Source organism: Capricornis sumatraensis, chromosome 11 (genome assembly GCF_032405125.1).
Source record: "Capricornis sumatraensis isolate serow.1 chromosome 11, serow.2, whole genome shotgun sequence".
Taxonomy (NCBI): Eukaryota; Metazoa; Chordata; class Mammalia; order Artiodactyla; family Bovidae; genus Capricornis; species Capricornis sumatraensis.
This window is the reverse complement of record NC_091079.1, coordinates 19451204-19477563: the sequence shown is the minus strand read 5'-3', so window position 1 is coordinate 19477563 and position 26360 is coordinate 19451204. Positions and strand designations below refer to the sequence as shown.

Sequence of the window (26360 nt, the reverse complement as noted above, 5' to 3'; positions counted from 1 at the left end):
CTGTGTTGACCATCTGGTTACATCCATGTGTAGAGTCTTCTCTTGTGTTGTTGGAAGAGGGTGTTTGCTATGACCAGTGCATTCTCTTGGAAAAACTCTATTAGCCTTTGCCCCGTTTCATTCCGTATTCCATAGGAATGTGGCACAGACAAAAATAATTTGTCACTTTCCATTTATTTTTGAATTTTTTGTGAGGATTGCTATCCTGTGACAACTTTCAGCCTTTTCAGAAGTCAAGGGAATCTTGGGAATTTCCTGGCAGTCCAGTGGTTAAGACTCACTGCTCTGGGCCCAGAGTTCGATCTCTGGTGAGGGAACTAAAATCCTGCAAGCTATAAAGATAGATTGTACAACGTGGGAAATATAGCTAATATTTTATAGTCACTTTAAATGCAGTATAACCTTTAACAATTGTGGATCACTATGTTGTACATCTATATTATATAATAATATATAACATACATCATCTCTAAAACAAACTTAGATGAAAACACCTCATGGGAATTAGCCCAATAGGAAAAAAGAGAAATGAACAAGCAAAAATGCTACAATTTGTAAAGACTGTGAATTATAAATTATAGTGCAATGTCAGAGATGTTAAAATGTGAGAAAATGAGCATATTAGAATCATTGAAGTACAATGTTCTCCCTAATCCTCAAAATTTATCTGCAAAGGAGGTGTCATATCCTTTGACTTTATTGAGATGTTGTCCTTGTAAACTAGTAGTACTAGTAATAAGTATGGTAATATGACCTAACAGTTACTGAGCTGTTATCTGTGTCAGGAGTGGTTCCGAACCCTTGGCATGGCTCTCGTGTAAACATCGCAGTGCTGTCCTGTGAGATAACTGCTACACCCTCTCCATTTTGTTGATGAGGAAATTGAGGCACAGAGAGGCTGAGCAACGGCTAATGAGTGACAGAGTGAAAGTCAAATACAAACCCAAGTTGAGCTGAATCTCAAGGTCATGCTCGTTCTATCCAAGTAGATCGTTCTTTCATTACTGTGGTAAGAAGAGCTAAAGCGAATATAGACTGTTCTTTCCGCAGACGAAAACAAAATATTTGCTTTAGAGCGATAGGAATAGCATGCTATTGAATGTTTTCAATCACATGAACGATTGTTTGTTTTGAAACAGCAACATTACAGTTTCCTCAAAACTGCTCTTGCTTTTGTAGGGCTGCGCTCCACTTGGCCTGTGCCGATGGCCATTCAGCGGTGGTCACTCTACTCCTGGAGAGAAAATGCCAGCTTAACCTCTGTGACAATGAAAACAGGACAGCGCTGATGGAGGTATGGGGCAGCGAACCGTGGCCACATGAATGGGTGTGATTTCCTGAGACTAAAAGTGAATTTATCTCATTGAAATATAGCAAACTGGTGAAGCTTGTGGACCATTTACTTTGAATTCCTAGAATTTACACTCTGTTTCTTGGCGGAACACTGACAGGCCGTAGAATGCCAAGAGGAGGAGTGTGTGACTCTCCTCCTGAAGCATGGCGCCGACCCGAACGTCACAGACGCCAATGGGAACACCGCTCTCCACCACTCTTGTCTTTTCCCAGAATTTATCACTCGCAGCAAAGCTGCTTTCCTATAACTCCTGTATAGAAGCCAGGAACAAGGTATCAGTCAGCTAGCTTTATTTATCAAATGTTTGTGAAGCATTTTTTTTTAATCTACAAGTGTTTTATTTACAACAGTGTGTAAATAGGTAAACTGAATTGTTGAGGTCCTTTAATGGACCGGGACCTGGCGGTCCGGAGGCGATGATAAGAAAGTGAAAGAAAGAAAGAGGCTGATACTCCCTGGTTTATGCAGAAAACCAACCAATAAAGTCCTTGAGACAGGACTTGCGTCTCTCACGAAGGCACCGGGCACCCTCTCGAGGATGGGTGAAGGCATAGGGTGCCTTCTCGAGAGAGTCTTAGAAGCCTGGGCAGGAGAGTGAGCAAGTCGGGTCTCTGCGCTCCAAGGAATCAGCCGGGGAGAGAGAAAGAAAGAAAGACACAGGGACCCAAGCTCTGATGGAGCAAATGTGCTTTAATGATTCTTCTGTGAGTATATATATATAGGCTGTAGTACAAGAAGTTTCTTTGGTCAATGATAAGGATCAGAAAACCAAAGGTACAGAAACCGTTACCAAGGGAACAAGGGATGATGATGGTCACAAGGTCAGGAGACAATCCATATCTCAAGAAAGGGGATCGAGACTAACAGTTTTGTCATAAAGAGAATGTTTACTAAAGGAGATTCAAGCCTGTCTCACACGATGATCCCAGTTCCTGGGAGCAGCATGCTGTTCCCCTTAAAAAGAAACAAAGGACTTGTGAGAACCAGTACCTAGGAATCCTCCTGTTAAACATTCCATGATATGAATAGTGTCCATGAGGCCCTGTAACCATGGAAAAACAATTCCAAACCCAAGTCAGGGGGCGGGGGTGAAAAAAGTTGGTGCCCCCAGAAAGGGCAGATCTCTGTCTGCTAGCCACCCTTCTGCCCCAGAAGGAAGGTTTTCCCATTAGAACGTGCGTGGGAGTGGATGGTAGGCTCCGAGCCCACAGGAAATGAAGGCCTGTGGGGAATGAAGTGATAGGAGGACTGGCTGTTTATAGGGGCTCAGGGAATGTGTGCCGCTGGGGGTGGGCAGAGGAGGAAGGAGACCCAGTGCCCAGCAGGGGGAGCTGGGTGAGTGCAAGTGGGCCTGGGAGGAAGCAGGCCTGGAGCCCTAAGCCCTCCAGGACCCCGGGTTCTGAGATCTGGCTAGGCGGGTCAGGTCATGTTTGACACCCAGCAAGGGTGTTCACTTGTGCTGGTGACTGCTTGGTTCAACAGGTGCACCTCGGGATCTCCCGCGCTCAGCCCCGGGGAGCTGCTCGGCAGGGTTGCAGCTATGCCTGGGGAGCTGCCCTTCCTGCTCTTTCTTCAGGAAGCATGTGAAGTCCGGCCTCTGCAGCCTGGCCAGGAACTCCCTCCATTCTCACAGGTGGGCTCAGTTCTCTGTCTTTGGAAGCTCCAGCCTTCCCTGAGTGAAAGTATTCTGAAGGAATGAAATTGTCTAAGATTTCACTTTAAATCATGATATTTCTCAAGTATTAGAGAGTAAAGCATTCCTTTATGTGTTTATGGCTGGAATTTGTGATAACACTGCAACTTGTTAAAACATTTTCCAAATATTTTCCCCCACTTAAAGTTTTTTTTTTTTTTGGTAATCAGTTTAAAGTAACACAGTAAAGCAAAATTTGCCTCAGTAGACTTTGTCTTAAAATTCAAACATAATGAAAGCATTTTACAACATAATAGAAATCTTGCTGCTGTTAACAAATTCCCATTTTATGAAAAATGGTTTATATAAACACAGTTTCTCTCTCACTGACCAAGTCTTAAGAGGGTCAAAGGAAAGGAAAAGGAGCAAGCAAGTGAAAAGTGCAAGTCAAGCTGGAATTTTGGCAGTGGGGAAATGCCAAGAAGAGGATTTATTTATTTTAATATATATCTATTTGGCTGAGCTGGGCTTAGTTTCAGCATGTAGGATCTAGTTTCCTGACCAGGGGTTGAACCCAGACCCTTTTTCCTGGGAGCACTGAGACCCAGCCACGGGACCACCACGGAAGTCCTGAGATTTTGGTTTGTGCTCTTTACTCCCTTCAGTTTATATATTTTTTATATGCTTTCCAGTTTTCAGAGATAATAGTTGCTGTTTTGAAAAAGAGTGTGAGTGAATTGTAAACTTGCCTAGGTGCCACTTTTAAGAAGACTCTGATCCAAACAGGCTGACAGTGAACAGGTGGTGATTAAGTGGAAATTAAGAGAGAAGAGCAAGTAGCTACCTGATATTATCCTATTCTGGCAGAACCATCCACTTAGATAAGAGTCTAGACTCTGCTCTCCTATCTAGAATGTCTTGATGGGAAGGAAGTAAGGGGTTTATAAATAGTGAGATCAGGTTGCCTTTGGGTTTACTAGTCCCTGTTCTACCACTGTTTACCCAGGAAAATTAAAAAAATTGCAGGTTGATGACTCTTGCCTCTTACACTTTTCTTTTTTATTCAAACCTTCACGTAAGAGAAGGAATTGGCTGTGTGAGTGAGAGATGAGACTGGAGTGGTTGCTGCACTAATTCTCAGCTATATTCTGCTGGTGAACCACAGTTATTTGGGAAAACTTATTTTTAAAATGTATTAGCCTAGGCCATTCGCTGTAGATTTTGACTGAGTAAATCGAGGAACGCTTGGGCGTATGTATTCAGAACTATTCCCTTGAGATTCTGATCCAATCCTTGATGAATAACTATGGAGTGAATACATGTAATTTCTAAATGCACCCTTCACACAAGAAAGTAGTCTCCTGAAGCGTTGGAGTTTGATCAGTGCTAGCTACTTCCATCAGCTCCCTCCTTTCCAACAATATTAGCCTGACTTTTTCTCTGCCCCTGTGTTTGAGACATTAAAAGGAGTATCTTTGGCAGTATCTATGGGCTTGAACTATAACTGCTTTTCCTTCCAAACACTCATCATTCAGTGACACTCCAAGAGTCTTAAGCGATTTGCTCATGGCGAAGTCACTTCGTCTGTAGAGTCTGACCCTTTAAGGATTTTGCACCTTCGCTTATCATCCAGGTCATTAGGTCAACAGATGTTTGTTACCAACAGGGTTTTCCTGACTGCAGTAATAGTAACTCATGAGCCTTTTTTGGTGTCAGCTGCAGGACAGATTCTTGCAGTATGTCTGTTAGAGTTGCTGATCCCTGGCATAAGCAGATGAGAGCTTTAAAACCCATGAAGTTAGTAACAGTACAGAGGGGAATTGTTTTAAGCATTTATTTTCAGCAGGCTTGGAAACTCATGATCCATTTTATTAACAGTCTAGAAGAATTCTAGAGATAGACTGTAGTTTCAACAGGCAGTGGAAACATTCTTGACTGTGAATTATGCGTCTTTTTAAAAGAATTTATGTTTAATTGAAATATGAGTCTTAATAGCCGTATTTATTACATATTGGGACCCACACTTTTTGTGAAACACATGATACTAAAGAAAGGTTTCACATACAAATATTTACTTTATACCCACCTGTTTGGAAACAGCGAACATAAAACCAAAAGTGGGCCATAAACCAAACATGGCCCTTGGATATGTTTAGTTTACCTCCACACATTGAGTCAACATTTCACATTTAGGAGGCTCGTGCAGAAGTTCAGCCTTCTCCAGGGACCAAATCTGGACCCTCTTGAGCCCAGGCTACTGTTTGGTCTGTGTGCAGAGGCCACCCCTTCTGTGTGGGACATGTGTTTTGGGGGTTACCGATCTCACCTGGCTTTTTCACTTACTCAGGTCATCAACTTTCCGTCCATAAGCATTTGAGTTTCCAATTTTTGATTGATAGTTTATTTTGATAAATATTTGAAGGTTTTCAAAGACAGTCTAATTAATCTATAATTGACTTTATATTTTAAAAAAATCCCTTAAGAATGGGATTGAATTTTTCAAATTAGAATTGTTAAGTTGGTTGTGGTGGTTTCGCACTGAATAACTCTCACAAACACACAAGATTATAAGAGACAGCGCAGGGAAAGCTGGTGGAAGAGCAACTCCCCGAGAAAATGTTGAGCATGTATTTATTGGTAATTTTATGCTGCAATCTTTAACAAAGAGCAGTAAGGCAAGACAGACACCAGAACTCTAGGATTTTGGAAGCTTCCTCCTGGTGGTCTGGAGGTAATCACATGAGAGTCATCAAGAAGGGTCTTTGAAGATAAGGTGGGCAGGGCGCTCATTCTGCATGCAGTTAGCATCTAGCTAATGCTGACCTCTCAGCCAGAATGTCTGACTTAAGGAAGGGGGGTGGAAGGAGCAAGCAGGGAAGTGAGAATGAGTAAGATTAAACTCCAGGAGACATTTCTGAGAATGCAGTAAAACAGGGTTCCCACAGTTGACTTTTTGAAAAAGAAAAAAATAGTTTCTCTCTTTGCATGTTCATGTAGAGAATAATATTCCCACTGGAATGTCTGTAAACCTTTTGAGTTTACTCATGGTCATCCTTGGATAGGTTATGCATGCTACAGATAGTATTATATATTTCTGCCTCAGCATTGTCCCTAAAATATGCAGTTGATACAGTAGCTAAATGATACCTGCACCCCCTGCATTGGGAGCTTGACACTGAGCCACTGGACCACCAGGGAAGGCCCAGAGGAGGAGCATATTAAAGAGAAAGAAGGTGCACAGGGTAATGAGGAGGGGGCTCTCTCATTTACTTTCTGACTTTTGTTTTTAAGTTCAGAGAATCTATTGCACGATTTTAATTTCAGTTTAGAAATAGGTGAACTGTGTACATTAGAAATGGTTTTCCCTGTTTTACAGGATGACCTGACACCACTCTTACTTGGGATACGTGAAAGGAGAGGGCAAATGGTGGAGTTTTTAGTGAAGAAAGGCGCGAATATACATGCGGTTGATAAGAAGAAAAGGTACTGTTGTTCTTTTTCTTTTTAAAACCCTTAGTGCTGTTCTAGGATGGTAATATCAAGATTAAATGAATAAGAGGATTCATTTGTGATCAACACATCATCACTTAGGTAGAAAATCAATTATTCTGACTGGGAATCGTGAACAATATATAGCAGGAATGTATAGCAGGATTCATATTCCTTTATAATAGCTGAGGGATTTCAAATTAGTATTATTAGCTTTGTGAAATATGGATTCTGCTTTTTAGTTTACCTCATGACAGTATCAAGTTTCTTAATTCTTTTTAAAGAATTGTTTAACCTCTACTTCGTATGTATATATTTTTATAAGATGCATAATAAACCTAAAAGACTTGATTTTGTCTTTTGGATAGCTCTTTGTTTTAAAGTACTTTGTTCGAAGAATGCTGATGTTACTAGGTTGCAGAAGAGTCAGATACAACATAGCGACTAAATAACAACAGCCACAAAAAGGTGATTGTTACTCACTGTCACCAGATCCTGTGGGCTCCCCAGTTTTTATCCTTTCTCATTTTAGTACATTTTGATATTTTCATTTTTAATGCAGGTAGAAGGAAGAAAGATAGCTTTGATCAGATAAACAGTTGCTTTAACAAAGACAAGTCAGAGGTGGACGATACAGACAGAAATGATGGGCTTTAGATTCAGGCTAGGTTCCATTCCTAGGTTTCCTACCGATCAGGGTTATCATCAGCACATAAGTTTCCTGAAACAAAAGGCAAATAGTAGTGCATCTTTCAAAGGTGCCTGTGTGTAAGAAAGATTTTATATATAGTATTTCATTTTTAGTGCCTAGCACATGCTTGTCCACATCGTTACCTGCCGCCATGACTATGTTTATTCCCATTATTATCAATATTTTTGATTTGAACCTGCAAATAGCCTTTCTTTAACCCAACCTCTAGCTGACTTTGAAGCCAAATATATCAGACTAAGGAGGAAATGGGGAATTTATCCCTTAAATTGTCACCTGCCTCAGATAAGTGACCTCAGTATCGTTTCTTGTCCATCAAGGACTTTATTATTATTTTTAAAAAGCATTTATTTATTTGGCTGCGTGGGGTCCTAGTTGTGGGAACTCTTAGTTGCGGCATATGGGATCAAGTTCCCTGACCAGGGATGGAACCTAGGCCCCCTGCACTGGGAGCCTGGAGTCTTATCCACTGGCCCACCAGGGAAGTCCCCATCAGGGACTTTTGAAATAGTAAGTGCTGCTACCTGGCATCGCAGTGGGACAGGAGGCTTCTTTTCTGTCCCTTCATTTTAGCCTTGGAGGTAATTTACAAAGATGAACACTTGAGCCTGTAAATGGTCAGTTCTTCATGAAAGGGCAAGGCATGCAGTTGGTAAAGCATATCAAATTAACTGTTTAAGGAAGTCAACTCAACTTCCTGAGGCTGAAGTCATCTCTCTGTTGTTTTAGAACAGCCCTCATGCTTGCTGTCAAGTATGAATCAGCAAATGTCGTCAGACTTCTCCTTCAGCAAGGTGCTGACATCTTTCCTAAAGATGTTTTTGGATAGACTGCAGAAGAATATGCTGTTATTAGTGGGTTTAAGATGTAAGTGTGCACATTAAAATGCTAGTTCTCACTAAACTGCAGCCAAAAATAATTTTAACTGTTACTTGCTACGTGACCAGTGAGAGTTCCAGTTGGGTGCAGTTTGGAGAATGGTGGTGAGATGTTCCCCCTCAGGAGCTGAAAGCCAAGCAAAGGCCAATTAGTTACTCTTGGCTGTGGGCTTGGGGTGCTTAATCTCAGGACATGTAGACCTTGATCCTTTGAAAGCTTGACATTAGCCATTTCATTCCAAGTGTGACCTCTCAGTAGGGCGTATGAACAGTGTCACAGTTGTGATATTTCTAACTAGTTCTTTGGGTCTTGAAATATTTAGTTTAGCAGCAAATCCTGTTTTCCCTTGAGGGCTTGCCTCTCTATACGCTTCTGCTTGAATTTTCCAAGAACCCGGAGGATTCCCTAAGATCAAAGAGATAGTCCTCTTCCACAAATCATTTGGAGGGGAGAAATTAGTTCCTTCTCATCATTCTGTTGCTTCCACTGATTCTACTGCTGCAGCACTGCTGCTACAGCTGGTCTTGACAGGTTCTGCTTGGCAGCTGGATCTGGAGTCTGGATGTGGCTCTATAAAGACCTTTAATAAAATCATTTTAAAAGAAAAAAAAAAAGAAACTCATCCTGCAGTGGGCTCACGATTGACCTTTGCTTCCAGGCCGCCCCTCTGGGTCCAGGTTCCCCAGCCTTTAAGGTGATGCACATGTTGACTTCAGAGTGAGAGCTCCTTTGTTCTCATATGTGTGCTTGCCGCTCAGTCACTGTTACAGACAAAGGTCCAGCACCCAGTTCGGGCAGCTGGGCTGCCTAGCTTCCCCCCTCACTCAGAGACCTTATGTGGAGCCCACATGGAAGCCTAGATCTTCCTGATGAGGTGCCCTTGAGGCTCTTATTTCTCTTTTCCGCTAGCAGATATCAGTGGGGACCACTTTAGGTTGTCAGAGAGGGTCAAGTGCTCCTGCAGGGATTGAGCAGACTTCCCTTTCTCCTTTGTATCTAGACTTGAACCTCAAGGCGGCTTTCTGTCCTGTGGGGGCACCTTTTCTTAGGTCACAGGTGCCCTGTCATCCTTCCCAGAGTAGTGGGTGCCAGCTTGCCTGAGAGTCCCTAATTATGCGTGGCCCCTCATGGGATCTGTTTCCTGTCATAATGAAAATCTTCCAACGGATTTCTGTCCGCCTCCACCTTAAATGTTTTCAGAATCTGCCCCATAAGGAACCCATTTCAGCAGAAATCCCTAAATCTCAAGTAAGATAGTTGGAATTCAGAGAGGTAAGCCCTGTCTAGAGCTTGCCAGTACCCACTGTAAGAGTAGGGAGATGTCTTCCAAGTGAACTGGAGAGGAACACAGACATTAAAAATCATTGTCGGAAAGATCTGCTGGTTCAGAGTTTGAGTAGGTAGAGAAGGAAGAGTAGTGGTCCAGGCCAGGTCTTGATTGTGATTAGTTTTCTGCTCTTGGTGTAATTAGCTGCAATAATGGGGGGTCATTATGTAATGTAGTGAATTCATATGTTATAAAGAAATTTAGGTACACATTATCTAAAAGCTGAGATTCCCTACATTACAAGCCACAAAGAACAGCTAATCACCAGAATTAATAACAGTTTCATGCAACATTGAATGTTAAACATATGAAAAAGCACACATTGGGATTTACTTGGAATTCCAAAGTAGTTACAGCAATAAAGTTGAAGATGAAATTATTCCACTCTTTGACTGTTTCTGCAAGCATTTTGGGGGTATATTATCACATTACATCCTATTAACTCTCTTGTGAAATAAGGTAGTAATATCCCCGTTGTGTAGAGGAAGACTTTGAACTGAAGAGAAACAACTCTTCCAGGAACAAAGAGCAGTTGGTTATAGAGCCAGGATTTGCAAGCTCGAGAGATTTTCATATGCCAAGCTAAATCTAGTTAATTATTGGAGCTCTGCGGCCCTGAGTTCATGATTACTTCATCTTCCTTTTCTTTCTCCTTTCAGTTCTGTTCAGTTGCTCAGTCTTGTTCGACTCTTTGGGACCCCATGAACCGCAGCATGCCAGGCCTCCCTGTCTGTCACCAGCTCCCAGAGTTTACCCAAAATCATGTCCACTGAGTCGGTGATGCCATCCAACCATCTCATCCTCTGTTGTCCCCTTCTCCTCCTGCCTTCAGTCTTTCCCAGCATCGGGTCTTTTCAAATGAGTCTGCTCTTCGCGTCAGGTGGCCAAAATATTGGAGTTTCAGCTTCAACATCAGTTCTTCCAATGAATACCCAGGACTGATTTCCTTTAGGATGGACTGGGTGGATCTCCTTGCAGTCCAAGGGACTCTCAAGAGTCTTTTCCAAGACCACAGTTCAGAAGCATCAATTCTGCGCTCAGCTTTGTTTATAGTTCAACTCTCACATCCATACATGACTACTGGAAAAACTATAACCTTGACTAGATGGACTTTTGTGGAGAAAGTAATGTCTCTGCTTTTTAATATGCTAAGTTGGTCTAACTTTCTTTCCAAGGAGTAAGCGTCTTTTAATTTCTTGGCTGCAGTCACCATCTGCAGTGATTTTGGACCCCCCCAAAACAAAGTCAGTCACTGTTTCCCCATCTGTTTGCCATGAAGTGATGGGACCGGATGCCATGATCTTCGTTTTCTGAATGTTGAGCTTTAAGCCAACTTTTTCACTCTCTTCTTTCACTTTCATCAAGAGGCTTTTTAGTTCCCCTCACTTTCTGCCATAAGGGTGGTGTCATCTGCATATCTGAGGTTATTGATATTTCTCCCGGTGATCTTGATTCCAGCTTGTGCTTCATCCAGCCCAGTGTTTCTCATGATGTACTCTGCATATAAGTTAAATAAGCAGGGTGAAAATATACCTTTACTTTCTCCTTTACTACATGCTAAATAAAAGTTTATAGAACTTGAAATGTATGCGACAATTGAAGTTTTGATATTATCTCTGACATTGTCTGAAATGATCTAAGAATTTGGTAGTTGTTTTTCATATCAGTGTTAATATATTATTTATCACATTTTTAATACATAGCTTTCGCTAACTGATTTCTGAATATAAACAAAAGAGATCTAAAGCTTCTCCTGAAAATGGCAACCCAGGTACGTCATCTGATACCGAATTACTCTCAGTGATTCTACCATAGATAAAGTAGGACTGAGGAAGTTTCAATAATGAAAGAACTGTGAAAAAATTAGTGTAAATTGCATGTGTATTTTATTTTTAAAATTAGTTTCTTTATACTCTAGTATTCAGAACTCTCTAAGAAGTTAATTGTAAAAAAAAAAAAAAGTTAATTGTAGGTGATTTAACATCAAAGACAGTATTGTCTGAAAAGAAATCCATCTCTTTAATATGGCCCCTGAAGCCCTATATTGGATCTTTGTGTAAATCAGAAAAAAAAATTTTAAGTGAGTACGATGTGCGTTTCATCTATAGTCATAGTATCGCAGATTGTATGTCTTATGAAAGTGAACTTTCATTTTTAGAAATGGTTTGCATTTAGTGAATGAATAGTAGTTACTGTGTAGTGATTTGTCTCACTAAAATAATTACCATCATTAAAACTGGGAACTTGAATAATCCCTTCCTAGTAAGATAAAAAATGATAAACAATAACTGCAAAGCTGAGCCAGTGTGCAGCATAGTAGTGAGAGATTATTTCTGAAAGATACGTAGGGGCTTCCCTGGTGGCTCAGATGGTAAAGCGTCTGCCTGCAATGCGGGAGACCCGGGTTCGTTTCCTGGGTCGGGAAGATCCCCTGGAGAAGGAAATGGCAACCCACTCTAGCACTCTTGCCTGGAAAATCCCATGGACGGAGGAGCCTGATAGGCTACAGTCCATGGGGTCGTAAAGAGTCGGACACGACTGAGCAACTTCACTTTCACTTTCACCTACCAATTGTACAGAAGGCAGAAAAGCAATGCCTGGTTGAGAACCAGTTGTTTTGCCTATTGTACCAAGCAGGTCTAGATTACCAACTCCATTCCTTACAGATCCCGAGAGAGTGAGATAGGTTGACTTCATTAGGATCAGATATTTTCTTTTGTGTGTTGGACAATTGTCATGAGAGTATAGTTTTGTAAGAACAAGTTGTTCTCCTGCCATCAGTTAAAAGATTATCATAATAGATATTCAAATAGAACAACTTGGGACTCTGCAGGTTCTAATAAAAGCACAAAAATACTTTGCATTAACAAAAACAGCATTAGGTCCACTGGATGTGGCATCTAGCGCATTGTACAGGGTACCCAAGGATTCCTTTAACTGAGTGAAGTGAAAGTGAAGTCACTCAGTCATGTCTGACTCTTCGAGATCTAATCAAAGGAGGCTTCCTGGGTGGCTCAGTAGTAAAGAATCCACCCACCAATGCAGGAGATACGGTTTGATCCCTGTGTTGGGAAGATCCCCTGGAGAAGAAAATGGCAACCCACTCTGGTACTCTTGCCTGGGAAATCCCATGGACAGAAGGGCCTGGTGAGCTGTCGTCCATGGGGTCACAAGAGTCAGACACGATTTGGTGACTGAACAACAAAAACTGTAGGTTTGTTTATTACATTAGTCAGAGGAGACACAGATGACAGTGTCTTGGTCTTCAGTACGCTCAGAATAGAGATCTCTCTGGTTAATTTCTGTATTTTTCTAAAGAAAATTTTCAAAGAAATCATGCTTATTTATTTGTTCATTTGTTCACCGAACAGATAACTTCCAAGTGTCTTTTCTGTACTAAGCATTGTTCTGATGTCACAGGGTGCAAACATTGAAAAATAACTGCGCCTGCTCTCCTTGCTCAAGCTTACAGTGCTCTTCTCCCCGTGGAGTCACTGCGTGTGAGTCATCCCTCCAGCATCAGATCATGATGGCCCTGGGAAATGTTGTCCAACAGCACCAGAGTCTGTGGCTCCCTCCATCCTTCCCTCCCTCCTCTTGTTCATTAGCTTAGGATTAATGATGTATGCCTTCCAAGCTGAAAAAGCATGTTTTCTATAAACATTTGACGTATAATGGGAAGGACTGATATAATGATATCCCTCACTAGTACACAGCACTCTTTGGACCATCCTGCTCTGTGTGGTCCAGATACTCTTGAGCAATGGAAGGAGATAGTCTCAAGAGATTCTTTTTAAACATGTTAGTGTATATATATATGCACAGAAGCTGAACTTTTTAAAAGAAGTTGTACATATATATATATTTCTCTCTCTATATAGGGAACTATATATATTGAGAGAGAGAGAACTTTTTAAAAAGTTCAGCTTCTGTGTACCCTACTTCCTGCTCACCACTACAAGTCTAGTCCCCATTCTCACCACTGAGTTGAGCCCCTTTACCCGTTTGCCCTCCCCCACCTGCCTTTCAAGAGATTATCCTTTCTATACCTGGAATCACTACATCTTTCATACTTCTCTTGCCTTCGGAAAGAAGGCCAGGAAGAGAAGACTTTTGTTTCTGATGTTTTCCCTTGCTCTGAGGCTCAGTGCCTTTGACCAAGCTTCCCTGTGACAGGGTGTCTTCACTGTGAACTGAAGAGCCAGAGAAGTCGTCGTGTCCCTATCGTCTCTGCTCAGTGCTCCAGGCGATAGAGATCAGAAACACTGCGCCGTTTAGGCGTGCTCTTGTCAGCTTATAGTACTGAGTGTGTTAATGGTATGGTATCATTTTCTGTCAGTCTCCTGGAGTTTGGTTAGGATTATGGCCGTTGTGAAGAGCAGTTCTTTTCTTTGTTTCGTTTTGCATTTGATGACTGTAAAGGGGAGGAGTGGTTCTTGGGCATTAGTGGCCGTTCCCTTCCTCTAGTGTGGCCTCCAGGTGTGGTTTAGAAGGAATACTTTTAAACAGAGCCTCAGTCTTGAGGTTTTAATAGTCTGTATTTTTCTTCCGTTGATTTAAAATGTATCTTTGTTTTTTTCTTTAATAGCGGTTGAGAGTTCTGAAGAGGACTCTTCAAGGAGGTAGGATTTTATGGATGTTTAAAATTATATGTTTAACTAAGGGAACATGGAGAAGAGAAACTAATGTTTGTTGAGTGTTCTACTCTGGGTTAGACACTGCATTACGTGCTTAACATTTGTGACCTTATAGAGTCATCACAGCAGCTTTGTAAAGTAGCTGTGTCCTACTTTTACTTAATTAGGCAACTGTGGTTTCAGGAGGTTAGTGAATTGATGCTGGTTAAAATGAGCTGACCTGTGATTTGACAGTTGGCCTTCCTGGCTCCTACGTCCACTCCCATGGCCTCAGCAGAGACTGAGAAGTACCTGTGTAGCATATAAGTTAAAGATATAAATTAGTTCTTTGACTTGAGTACATTTTAAGTTTCGACATTGTGGGGAAACTCCCTGTACTCCCTTAGAGTAAAGGAGAGAAGTGGTGCCATCTCAGTAAATGGTATCCCTGCTGACGGACCAAGAGTCCCATTTTGGATGGACTCAGATTCGTCTCTGAATCATGAACAGACAATGGAGAAGGAAAGCCTATTCTTCCGCTTTGTTCTAAGTCATCAGGTTTACTCCAGTTTGGGCAAACAAGAATTACTTCAGTCCATCAATGGGATTTTCAGTTCAGCTGTTAGAACTTTTAGTGAAAACAAATTATTTTTAGGCTCTGCTGATACATTGGCTGTCACTCTCTGTTATGGAAACTAAGAATGAGTGTTAACTAGATATTTCATAGGTTGGGAGAGATGGATGCAGAAATAGGTAATGAAAAACTTTTTTGGAGACTTTCCTGGGGGTGCAGTGGTTAAGATGGTTAGTAAGACATCTTCCAATGTAGGCAGTGTGGGTTCAATACTCGGTCAGAGAAGCTAAGCTCTCACATGACCCGGGGTCAGACAGCCAAAACATAAAATAGAAGCACCATTGGAACTAATTCAGTAAAGACTTTAAAAGTGGTCCACATCAAGAAATCTTTAAAAAATTTAAAAAAGAGCTGTTTTAAAACAGGCCAAATTTTATTCATGTCAAGAAAGTTCGTTTAATATATAGACAAACTTTCACTTGTTTTTTTTTTTTTTTCTTTTGTTCAAGGACATGAGGTCACTCATTTTTATTGTATGTTTTTGCTTTAAAGGTTTCCCAACAAACCTGGCGTTGATTTAGGGCCTACATCAAACGACGAAGTCTTAGATTTTAAAACCAAGGTAAAGTGTTCTGTTGTGAAATTAGTTTTCCTGCTCTGAAATTAGTTTCATGTAATATTTACTCTTATGATTAGACAGTGGAAGTGACAAATAGATTCAAGGGATTAGATCTGATAAACAGAGTGCCTGAAGAACTATGGATGGAGATTCGTGACATTGTACAAGAGGCAGTTCTTAAGACCATCCCCAAGAAAGAGAAAAGCAAAGAGACAAAATGGTTGTCTGAGGAGGCCTTCCAGATAGCTGAGAAAAGAAGAGAAGCAAAAGGCAAAGGAGAACCTCCAGCAACCACCACAAACCCAACAAGGAAAGAAACATCCTGGCATGTCCATCTGCACTGTAGGGGGGATTCTTGAGTAGGGTCTTGCCTTTCTCTAAATCTTTCCAGCCCTGTGTCCTGAATATGTCCAGAACTCACCCTGAAAGCAAGGCTTCTTAACCCTGGGTAGAAGTCAGGGGTATTTGTGAACTTGATGGAGGGAAATCAGTTTTACTAACTGAAATTTTAGCTTTACTCCAGAATCTGAATGCTGGCAGCAAATCAGTATTGTAAAATTACTTTTACAATAGTAAAAGCAGTGCCTGCAGCTTTCCCACCAATACATATCCAAGTTACTTGTTTATGTTGTTATAGTTATTACAAGTTGTAACAACTTGTTATAGTTGTAACAACTTGTTATAGTTGTAACAACTTGTTACAGTTGTTGCAACTTGTTACAGTTGTTACAACTTGTTACAGTTGTCATGGGCATCTTAAAATATTGGTCACTACTTTGGATAAGATCTTTTTTAATTTATTTTTTTAATTGAAGGATACTTTCTTTACAGAATTTGGTGGTTTTCTGTCACAAATCAACAAGAATCAGCCATAGGAACACACCCACGTCCCCTCCCTCCCAACTCGCTTCTCATCCCACCCTTCTAGATTGTCACAGAGCCCCTGTTTCAATCATGCAGCAATTTCCCATTGGCTATCTATTTTACATATGATATTGTAAGTTTCCATACATCTCACCTGCTCCCTCCCTTCCTCCCCAGCCATGTCCTTAGGTCTGTTCTCTATGTATGTTTCTCCATTGCTGCCCTGAAAATTAATTCATCAGTACCATCATTCTAGATTCCATATATATGCATCAGTACACAATATTTATATTTTTTCTTTCTGACTTACTTCACTGTGTATAATCGACTCTAGGTTCGTCCATTCATTAGAAGTGACTCAGATGTGTTCCTTTTAATGGCTGAGTAGTATTCCATTGTATATTTGTACCACAACTTCTTTATCCATTTGTCGGTCAGTGGACATCTAGGTTGCTTCCATGTTCTAGAATCCCATGGGCGGAGGAGCCTGGTGGGCTGCAGTCCGTGGGTTCGCTAAGAGTCAGACATGACCAAGTGACTTTACATTCACTTTTCACTTTCATGCATTGGAGAAGGAAATGGCAGCCCACTCCAGTGTTCTTGCCTGGAGAATCCCAGGGACGGGGGAGCCTGGTGGGCTGCTGTCAATGTGGTCGCACAGAGTCGGACACGACTGAAGCGACTTAGCAGCAGCAGCAGCCTGGAGAAGGAAATGGCTACCCACTCCAGTATTCTTGCTTGGGAAATTCCATGGACAGAGGAGCCTGGCAGGCTATGGTCTATGGGCTCGCACAGAGTTGGACATGACCGAGTGACTAATACACACACACACTCACTCACACCCACACTCACATGTACACACACATTCCGTTTCAGACTCTTCTTGCAGAATAGTAAGCGTAGTTCCTTATGTTGTACAGTAGCTCTCTGTTGGTTATTTTATATCTGCTGGTGGGTGTATGTTAACCCAGCGTCCTAATTTATCCCTTCCCCTACCCCGCTTTCCCCTGTGGTCACCATAAGTTTGTTTTCTGTGTCCATGAGTCTCTTTCTGTTGTGTGAATAAGTTCGCTTTAGATTCTACATATAAGCAGTATGATATAATACTTGTCTTGGTCTGACTTACTTCACTTAGGGTGAGAATGTCTAGGTCCATCCCTGTTGCTGGAAATAGCATTATTTCCTTCTTTTTTATGGCTTACTAGTTTTCCATGATGTAAATATTCCACATCAGATGCAATTTTTAAGTGTAGTCAGATCTATGAATCTTTTATTTTAAGCCTTCTGGGTTTGTTGTCGTTCAGAGAGAAGCCTTTCCAGTTCTGAGCTTCTTGAAAGTCTCTTGGGATTTCTTTTTGACTTTCGTGGATTCATTGTCTTCCATTAAATGTTTGAACCTTTGGGAATGTCTGCTTGTATAAAGTCTGAGATTTGTATTGAACCTTATTTTTCCCTGTTGGAGACACTTGGTACAGTCTTTTCATTGTGTAAACGTAGAGGTTAGTCTTTCATTTTAGAGGAAATCATGGCATGTCACTTTATTGAGTACTAGCTAAAAGTCTCCTTTGTTTCACTTAGGTTTCTGATGGTTGGGAAGAAGCACAAGACCTGTTGCGCAAAAACCACACGCTGAGACTGGAGACAGATGCACTGAAACGTCAGCACCGGGAAAAGGAAGAGAACTATTCTGAGGACATGGAAATTCTCAAAGGAAAGAATGATGATCTTCAAAAGGCAATAAAACTGAGTGAGGAAACGTTAACAAAGACTGTATCCTGCTATACACGCCAGCTTAATGCTCTGACAGCTGAGAATAGAATGCTAACCTTTAAGCTGGAGAATGAAAAAGAAAGCAAACAAAGACTGGAAACGGAAGTGAAATCCTACCGTTCTAGACTGGCTTCTGCCTCATGCGATCATGATCAAGGTCAGACATCACAAAGAGATCTGGAACTTGCCTTCCAGAGAGCAAGAGACGAGTGGTTATGCTTGCAGGACAAAATGAAGTCCGATATGGCTAATCTAAACGATGTGGCCGAGACATTTTCCCAGCAACCATCTGTAGTGGAAAGTAAACTCAATAAGCTGAAAATCAAGCTGCAGCACATGAGAGATGATCTTAGAGAAAAGATTTCGATGTTAGAACGTGTCCAGAGAGACCTAAGCCAAACAGAGTGTCAAAAGCAGGAAATTGAACACATGTATCAGAACGAACACACCAAAGTGAATACATACCTTGAAAAGCAGAAATCCTTAGAGGAGAGTTATCTCAGCTCCAGAGTGAAAACGTGTTGCTCCAACAGCAGCTGGACGATGCACGAAATGGAGCCGGCAGTAGAGAGAAGATGGTCATGAGCGTCCAAGACCAGCTGTAGCAGATCGCGAGAGAACTGCAGGCCGAACATGAGCAGCGAGGTCTGATGGAGGAAAGAAACAAGCAGTTAATCAAGGAGTGTATTCGTTTAAAAGAGAGAATGTGTCAGTACAAAAAAGAGAAAGCAGAAAGAGAAGTGAGTATCCAGAAGGAGAAATAATTCTCAGACTTCCTGAAAGAAAATTCAAAGTGATTCTTGATTCTGGCTAAATGTTGAATCTAGTTGAGTATAAAAAATACACAGGCTATGAATCTATGGTCTCTAAACCAGCCTAAAAGCATACCTTGTATCCAGCAAATAAAAATTAGACTGAAGAAATGCTTTGAGTAGGGACATCGTGTTGTTTATGAAATGCTGAGAGATTTTAGTTCTAAATTGTTAACCTAGACAGGTACTAGTAATTTACTCTTTTACTATTAAGGTATTAATTTTAATCTTTAAGTTACCACATTTCAGTATCATGATGAAGCAGATAAATGAAATGCTCAAACCTGAAATGAATATTTCAAAATGAAGCTTCAGTTACATGGATCATCTTGATAGTCAATTCCAGGTTTCCCAGAGGCTATATTTTATATCTCGTACTTTAGCTTCAGTAGCTTGTCATAGCTTTTTGTTACATTTGTTGGTACAATTTTATTTTTATTCATGTCAGTTTGAGTTAATATGGGAAACATTTTAGCCTTGAATCATTTATTCTTAAAGCCTCTCAACTCTTCAAATGCATCTCAGTTCAGTTCAGTTGCTCAGTCGTGTCTGACTCTTTGCGACCCCGTGAATCGCAGCACCCCAGGCCTCCCTGTCCATCGCCAACTCCCAGAGTTCCCTCAGACTCACATCCATTGAGTCAGTGATGCCATCCAGCCATCTCATCCTCGGTCGTCCCCTTTTCCTCCTGCCCCCAATCCCTCCCAGCATCAGAGTCTTTTCCAATGAGTCAACTCTTCACATGAGGTGGCCAAAGTACTGGAGTTTCAGCTTTAACATCATTCCTTCCAAGGAAATCCCAGGGCTGATCTCCTTCAGAATGGACTAGTTGGATCTCCTTGCAGTCCAAGGGACTCTCCAAGAGTCTTCTCCAACACCACAGTTCAAAAGCATCAACTCTTCGGCGCTCAGCCTTCTTCACAGTCCAACTCTCACATCCATACATGACCACAGGAAAAACCATAGCCTTAACTAGACGGACCTTAGTCGGCAATGTAATGTCTCTGCTTTTGAATATGCTGTCTAGGTTGGTCATAACTTTCCTTCCAAGGAGTAAGCGTCTTTTAATTTCCTGGCTGCAGTTAACCATCTGCAGTGATTTTGGAGCCCAGAAAAATAAAGTCTGACACTGTTTCCACTGGTTCCCCTCTATTTCCCATGAAGTGATGAGACCAGATGCCATGATCTTCGTTTTATGAATTTGGCTTTAAGCCAACTTTTTTAACTCTCCTCTTTCACTTTCATCAAGAGGCTTTTTAGTTCCTCTTCACTTTCTGCCATAAGGGTGGTGTCATCTGCATATCTGAGGTTATTGATATTTCTCGCGGCAATCTTGATTCCAGCTTGTGTTTCTTCCAGTCCAGCGTTTCTCATGATGTACTCTGCCTATAAGTTAAATAAACGAGGTGACAATATACAGCCTTGACGTACTCCTTTTCCTATTTGGAACCAGTCTGTTGTTCCATGTCCAGTTCTAACTGTTGCTTCCTGACCTGCATACAGGTTTCTCAAGAGGCAGGTCAGGTGGTCTGGTATTCCCATCTCTCTCAGAATTTTCCACAGTTTATTGTGATCCAGATAGTCAAAGGCTTTGGCATAGTCAATAAAGCAGAAGTAGATGTTTTTCTGGAAGTCTCTTGCTTTTTCGATGATCCAGCGGATGTTGGCAATTTGATCAATGCATCTACTTATCATCAAATCCTAATTTGGGAGTCAGGTGGTGAGCTTTAGCAAAACTATTCTTGATTTAATATTCCCACTGCTATTTATGATTTACTTAACATTCTTACAAACAATTTGCTCATAATGCTCATTTTAGGTTATCAATTGCTATCATTTGAATACAGGCTTGTCCTCTAAAAATGAAGGATGTCAGGATTCGTGAGCAGCAGGAATAGAGTGAGTCATGGAGAGGGTTGTAGGGGCTGCGGTCTGGAGGCAGGTGGAGCCCAGGTTATCGAGGCTCCTTGAAGGCCATGGGAGCAACCTCATTTTTTAAATTTCATTTTTCTTTTATATTGGAATATCGTTGGTTTACAACTTTGTCCTAGTTTCAAATGTACAGCAGATTGATTCAGTTATAGGTGTACATATATCCATTCTTTTTCAGTTCCTTTTCCCAGGTAGGTGTCTAGAGAATATTGAGTAGAGTGGTTAGCCAAGGGCAAAGGTGGGGAGGAGGAATAAATTAGGAGTTTGGGATTAACATAGAGGTACTACTAGATATAAAACAGATAAGCCACAAGGGAATGGCCTCATTTTTCTGCTGAGGTAGGAATCTGTTGGAAAGATCTGAGCACTGGTTGGAATATGTGAAGATCTCTTGAGTTAATCAAGGCTTCTAAGAAAAAAGGAAAGGAAAATGTTTCCACAGTGTGGAATTTTCCATCACTTTACCCACCTACACACTCATTTCTTTCTGGACGTGAGGTAGTGAAGTTCTGCAGATTTATTGGGAGGGGCAGGGCATGGACAGTGGGGCCACATCCTTTGTCTGAGTAACTTAATATCAGGAAGACTGGAGGGTGGCCCCTTCTGTGTCTGTAACCAGATTCAGTGAGGAGGAAAAAGAAGGTGAGTTGCTGTCTGTGGTGATAGTTTTCAAAGTCCATATGTTGGAGTTACCTATTATTAACATAATAGTAAAGTGATTTGATAAACTCAGTGACAGAGCATCTTATTAGGCAGTTGTGAGACAACTTCAACAAGAACTGGATGATGCTGTGAAAAAGCAGTCTATGTTGGAGGCTTCACTGAAAGTCATGTCATGTGCTAAGTTAGAAGTTGAGGCACAGGATTTGAAGAACAATTGTGAACTACAGCTACATCAACTCGCAAGTGAGGTATGTAGGAAATTGAACGTGTTAACAGTTAATATGTAGGATAAAGTGTTTTAGGACACTCGTTTTCATGGTCAGCTTTCTTCTGTATTTTTGTTGCAAGTAACTTACTACAATTTTCTTATCTTTATAATGCACTCGTTCCTTAAACTCTTTCATCCCACCATTTGCATCCCACTTTTTTCTTATATTATTTACCCTTAGGAAAGTTGAGAATTGTGCCTCATTATTCACACAAGTTGAGAGCCTTTTTTTTTCTTTGAAACAATACTTTTTAAAGTGATAGCTGTATTACCATGATGAGGCAAGCCAGGTTAAAATCAGAGGGTAATATTAGTTTAATGGAACATTTGGGAAATTTTATCATTTCTCATCGTGCCTTTTGTGAATGGCTGTAGAGTTCTGTATATGTTTATTTCATGGATTTCAGAATAACTTGTCCAGAAAGGGTATTATACAAACCAGTTGAAGTTTAGGCATTGCCTTCTTTCCTTTTCTTTTTAAGGATATTGTAAAAGCATGGAGGTACTCAGATGGTGTAGAATACATGCATCCAGACTAGAGAATTAAGAAGATTATCTGGATCCTACCATTGGGTTTTTTCAAAAAGCTTTTGAGATATAATTGACGTATCATAGAATTCACCCACTCAACATGTGTAGTTCAGTATCTCTCAGTCTAGAGAGGTGTAACCAGTGACTGCGGTCAATTTTAGAGCATTTCCATCACCCTCTAAAAGAAACCCTGCATCCCTTAGCCACCACCCGTGGCCTCCCATCTCCCTCAGCCCCAGGAAACCCCCAGTCTAATACCTGTCTCTAGACAAGCCTGTCCTCAGTACTTTATATAAATGGAATCATGCAGTATGCTCCTTTGGGGTTAGCTTTGCTCATTTGATGTCATGTTTTCACAGTTCATCCGTGTGATAACAAGTATCAGGTCTTCCATTTCTGTGGGTTGTCAACAGTAAACTAAGCCATGTATCCATCATCGCTTGATGGAGCTCTGGGTTGTTTCTGCTTTGGGACTATTAATAATGCTGTTGTGAACATTGATTTCCAGGATTCTGTGTGCACATGTTTTTGTTTCCCTGTGGTGGGATCTTATCCTCAGAGTTAGCTGGCTGATTTCACCTTTTCTTGGCCCTTGCTCAGACTGTCATTTCTGTCTTTACAGTTTCTTTTCCTCTTGGGTAGTCCTTCATTATTTCAGACCTGGCGCCCAGTCTCTCCTCCTTCATGGAGCTTTCGTGACTGTCCAGCTCTTGGAGGCTTTTCACATCAGTGCTTGTTAACTAGTCTCTGAAGAACAGTTTAGCCCCTAATTTTACACTGTTGACATTTCTTCCATGAGGGGGAATCTTGGCTAAGTATACATTGGTGTAACAGGGAATGTTTATTGATATGCACAGCACTTGTCTTACGTAAATGGACAGTAACAGGATTACAAGAATGAGGCAGTTTTTGTTGTTGCTGTTCAGAAAAACATGTGGGTCATCTCTGAACTGTTAGGAAACGGGATTTCTTTAACTTTGCAAATAATTCCCTTTGGAAGGCAATTCAAATTAGCAAAAAGTCTTTGTACTTCAGAAAAAGGCTTATGGGATTAGAATCCATATTTACAAGATTTATTAATTAGAGTCTTATTCTCACAGTCTTCTTTTGGGAGGGACTTATTAACTTAGCCCTAGATAACTCAATACAGTATCCCTCAAACTTTAAAATCCTGGGACATTAAGGTGGGGGGAGAAGTAAGAGACATTCTACTAAGAGGTGACTTGTAGTCATTTTATGAGGAAAGATAGAAAAATATTATTGTAGAACAATAAAAGTGTAAAATCAAGTGCAATTGTTGTCTGACAAAGATGACAGTGAAGAATATATTTTGTGACTCTTGGTTTGAACTTCTTCCTTGATTCTCTGAGTAATCCCTGGTCCTACAGTCTACAATACAGATAGCATCATATTTATTTGATCCTGGGTTTGAGTTAGGCTGTGCTCAGTCCACTTTCTTCATTAGCAACAGTATCATTTTATTCTTGAAGACTGATGATTTTCCAGCAGAGCTGGAAACTGCATCTTCAAAATGTCTGCACCTGGATGCAAAAAAGTCAAGTTTTTCAACAAGAGTTGTTATCTATGAAACTAATGCCAAAGAAATGTAAAAAACTAGAAAGAAAAAGAAGTTGGAGCAAGAAGCAGTGACCCTCAGAAGCCACGTAGAAATGGATATGGTGGAGCACAGGCAAGCAGAGCAGCGTCAGCAGGAGCCTGCAGACAGCGCGAGCCGGGAGCTCGCAGAGAAGTGGAAGGAAGGCAGCCTGTGTCTGCAGGTTCATTTGCTGATCTCTCATCTGCTTGAACTCACTTTCACTGCACATTACATTTTGGATCTGTACAGCTTATGTGTGTCCTCTACCTCCCTTAGAGCAGGTAGTTTTGTAGATTTCTGGAAGGAAGGGAGCACTTGTTTTCCCTTTAAATATTTCAGTTTCCATCACAGTTATCACTAAATTGACCTTTCTGAATGATTCTCACTAGAGAATCCTTTTACTTATAAGACCAATTGGTAAAAAACAAGACCATTAGGCAGAAAAGAAAACATTGTGGTTTAAAACTGGTACCATCTTGAATTATTATGTCTTATGTTCAATTTTCCCCTTCTATGGGACATAGTTCGGAAACTAACACTTAAGAGAGAATCCTTCTCGCTAAACATCTTCAGAATTAAATCTTGCTGGCACATTGTTTTCTTGTGTATAATTTTCTCACCTTTCTGTGTTTTCATTAAATGGAAAAGTTTAAAGAAAATCACAGATGTGTTCTCCTTATTAACATTCGACTCAAACTACTTCCTCCATTTGAACAGGATCCTCACCTAGAAATCAAAATAAAGTCTCAGAAGTACATATTTAGGCCAGGAGCTTTTAGGGGAAAAGATAGTCATCTTGTGGGTCATTCTGAGGATTATGGGTCATTCCCTAATTCTCTGAAATGATGTGTACTTGATAGACTGATATTTATTGTACTTTTTATCAGATTAATCCAAATAGCATTCCATATATATGTTCTCTGTTATCTATAAGCAGAATAAGTAGGAATTCATTTTCTTTTTTTTTATGTGATTTTCTTTTTCTACTGAGGTAATCTTCAGGTTAGGTCTAGTCTCTAAAAGTATTATTTAAAAGTCACATTTAATAAGTTATAAACATATAACTTGTTTATCTTAAAGATAAATATTTGACTTATTTCAGATGCAGTGGAAGTTAGACCAGGAGCATAGCTAGAGAACTAAGAGAAGGTATGTTGCCAAAATGTATGAATTAAATTTAGACATTGATTTCTGAAATACACTGTAAACAATAAATGGCATCTCTTTCCATTGTTTGGATAACAGATGCTATGTTAAATATTTTTTTTTATACATAGCTAATGAAAAATGTGAAAACGTGAGCAGTCATAGTGAAAAATATCCTTCTTCATTTACTCATCATGTACCATAGCTTGAAAAACAGTCTCTGAAGGTCTGTGTATTTCTTTTTATTTCTAGCTGTATCCTTCTTCTACTCCCTCCATCCCTGTGGAGCTGTCTTCCTACACCCTGACACTATTCTCAGAAAAGGTGGCGTTCATCAACTTCTCAACTGTGTGGTAGTGGTTAAGGCTAGGAAACCCAGACTCAAGCAGTCATGTTTGTGTAGCTGTCACTTGGTGGGTGACTTCAAAATTTCTCTGTCACTAGATACGTCACCAGTTTATCTTTTACCCTCAGGAAATTCTCCAAACACCCACATCAATTTGGGTCCTGCCAAAGTAGTTGGCCTTATCTCTTTACCAGCTTACTCTGCCACCTAGCTCTGCGTCTAACTAGCCAGGCTGTGTAGGATCCCACAGATTCGCTTGCTCACCTCCAGTCTTTGTATGTGCTTCTCCCCTCTGTCTCGTACTTTTTCCAGTCCTTCAAGTAGCTACATACATGTCACCTCCACCAAAAAGCTGTCAGTATTGACACAAAGCTGGCTTCCCCTCCTCAATGTTCCTTGTGCCGTCTTTTATATCTTAGTATTTGTGACTCTGTAACGGAAATTGCCTGTTTGTCTGTTTTTCCAGTTTAGGGCATATCATTTTTCAGGATGGACTGGGTCACCTTCGTCTTGTAATTCCAGTGCTTGTCACAGAACCTTTGCATGAATACAGGAGTATTCATCAATTCACTCAATTGCATGAGTACATGAATGAAGAATGAGAAAACCAGGAGCTCTGATACTCAGTCCCACTGCAACCATAAGCAGATGATAAAATTGTGATCTTGATTAGTATTTTGTGTTGTGTCATCTATAGATATATTTCATTTTTCAGAATACTGGGAAAGGTCTCAGGTTTTTTGTTTGTTTGTTTGTTTTACTAATCTCAGTTAACCCAAGTATTTTAGGTAAAGAATATAATTCTTTGTTTTCTTTCAGTTGATGCCCAGTTTGCATCTGATGTCTTTAGAGTGTCTTCTTGAGGATCTACAGATGGGTCAAATGTGTGTGATGACCTACTTTTGTAAACAGAAGAACAAGATATACAGAGTTGAAAGGAAAAATACATGATTTAGAAAGATAAATAGGAAAATTTTCTCTGCTGGACTGTTTCCATGACATTTCATTGTTTCTCATTAAACATGATGAAAAAATCTTTATCAAAGGAAAATATTTTTATATTATATTTGTATGATGAAAATTTATATAGCATGTTAAGTGATGTTTCTCTGCATCTAACTTTTTAGCAGATTTAAACATCAGCACTGTTGAGTTTTCCATATTCTAAATGATAGTATTAGTCACTCAATTGTGTCTGACTCTGTGTGAGCCCATGGACTGTAGCCCACCA

General features: G+C 40.5%; 1 pseudogene; it reads left to right on the top strand.

The window, feature by feature from the left end:
- Positions 1 to 24091, top strand: part of LOC138088734 (ankyrin repeat domain-containing protein 62-like) — a 36113-nt pseudogene extending 12022 nt beyond the window's left edge.
- Positions 24092 to 26360: the final 2269 nt, after the last annotated feature.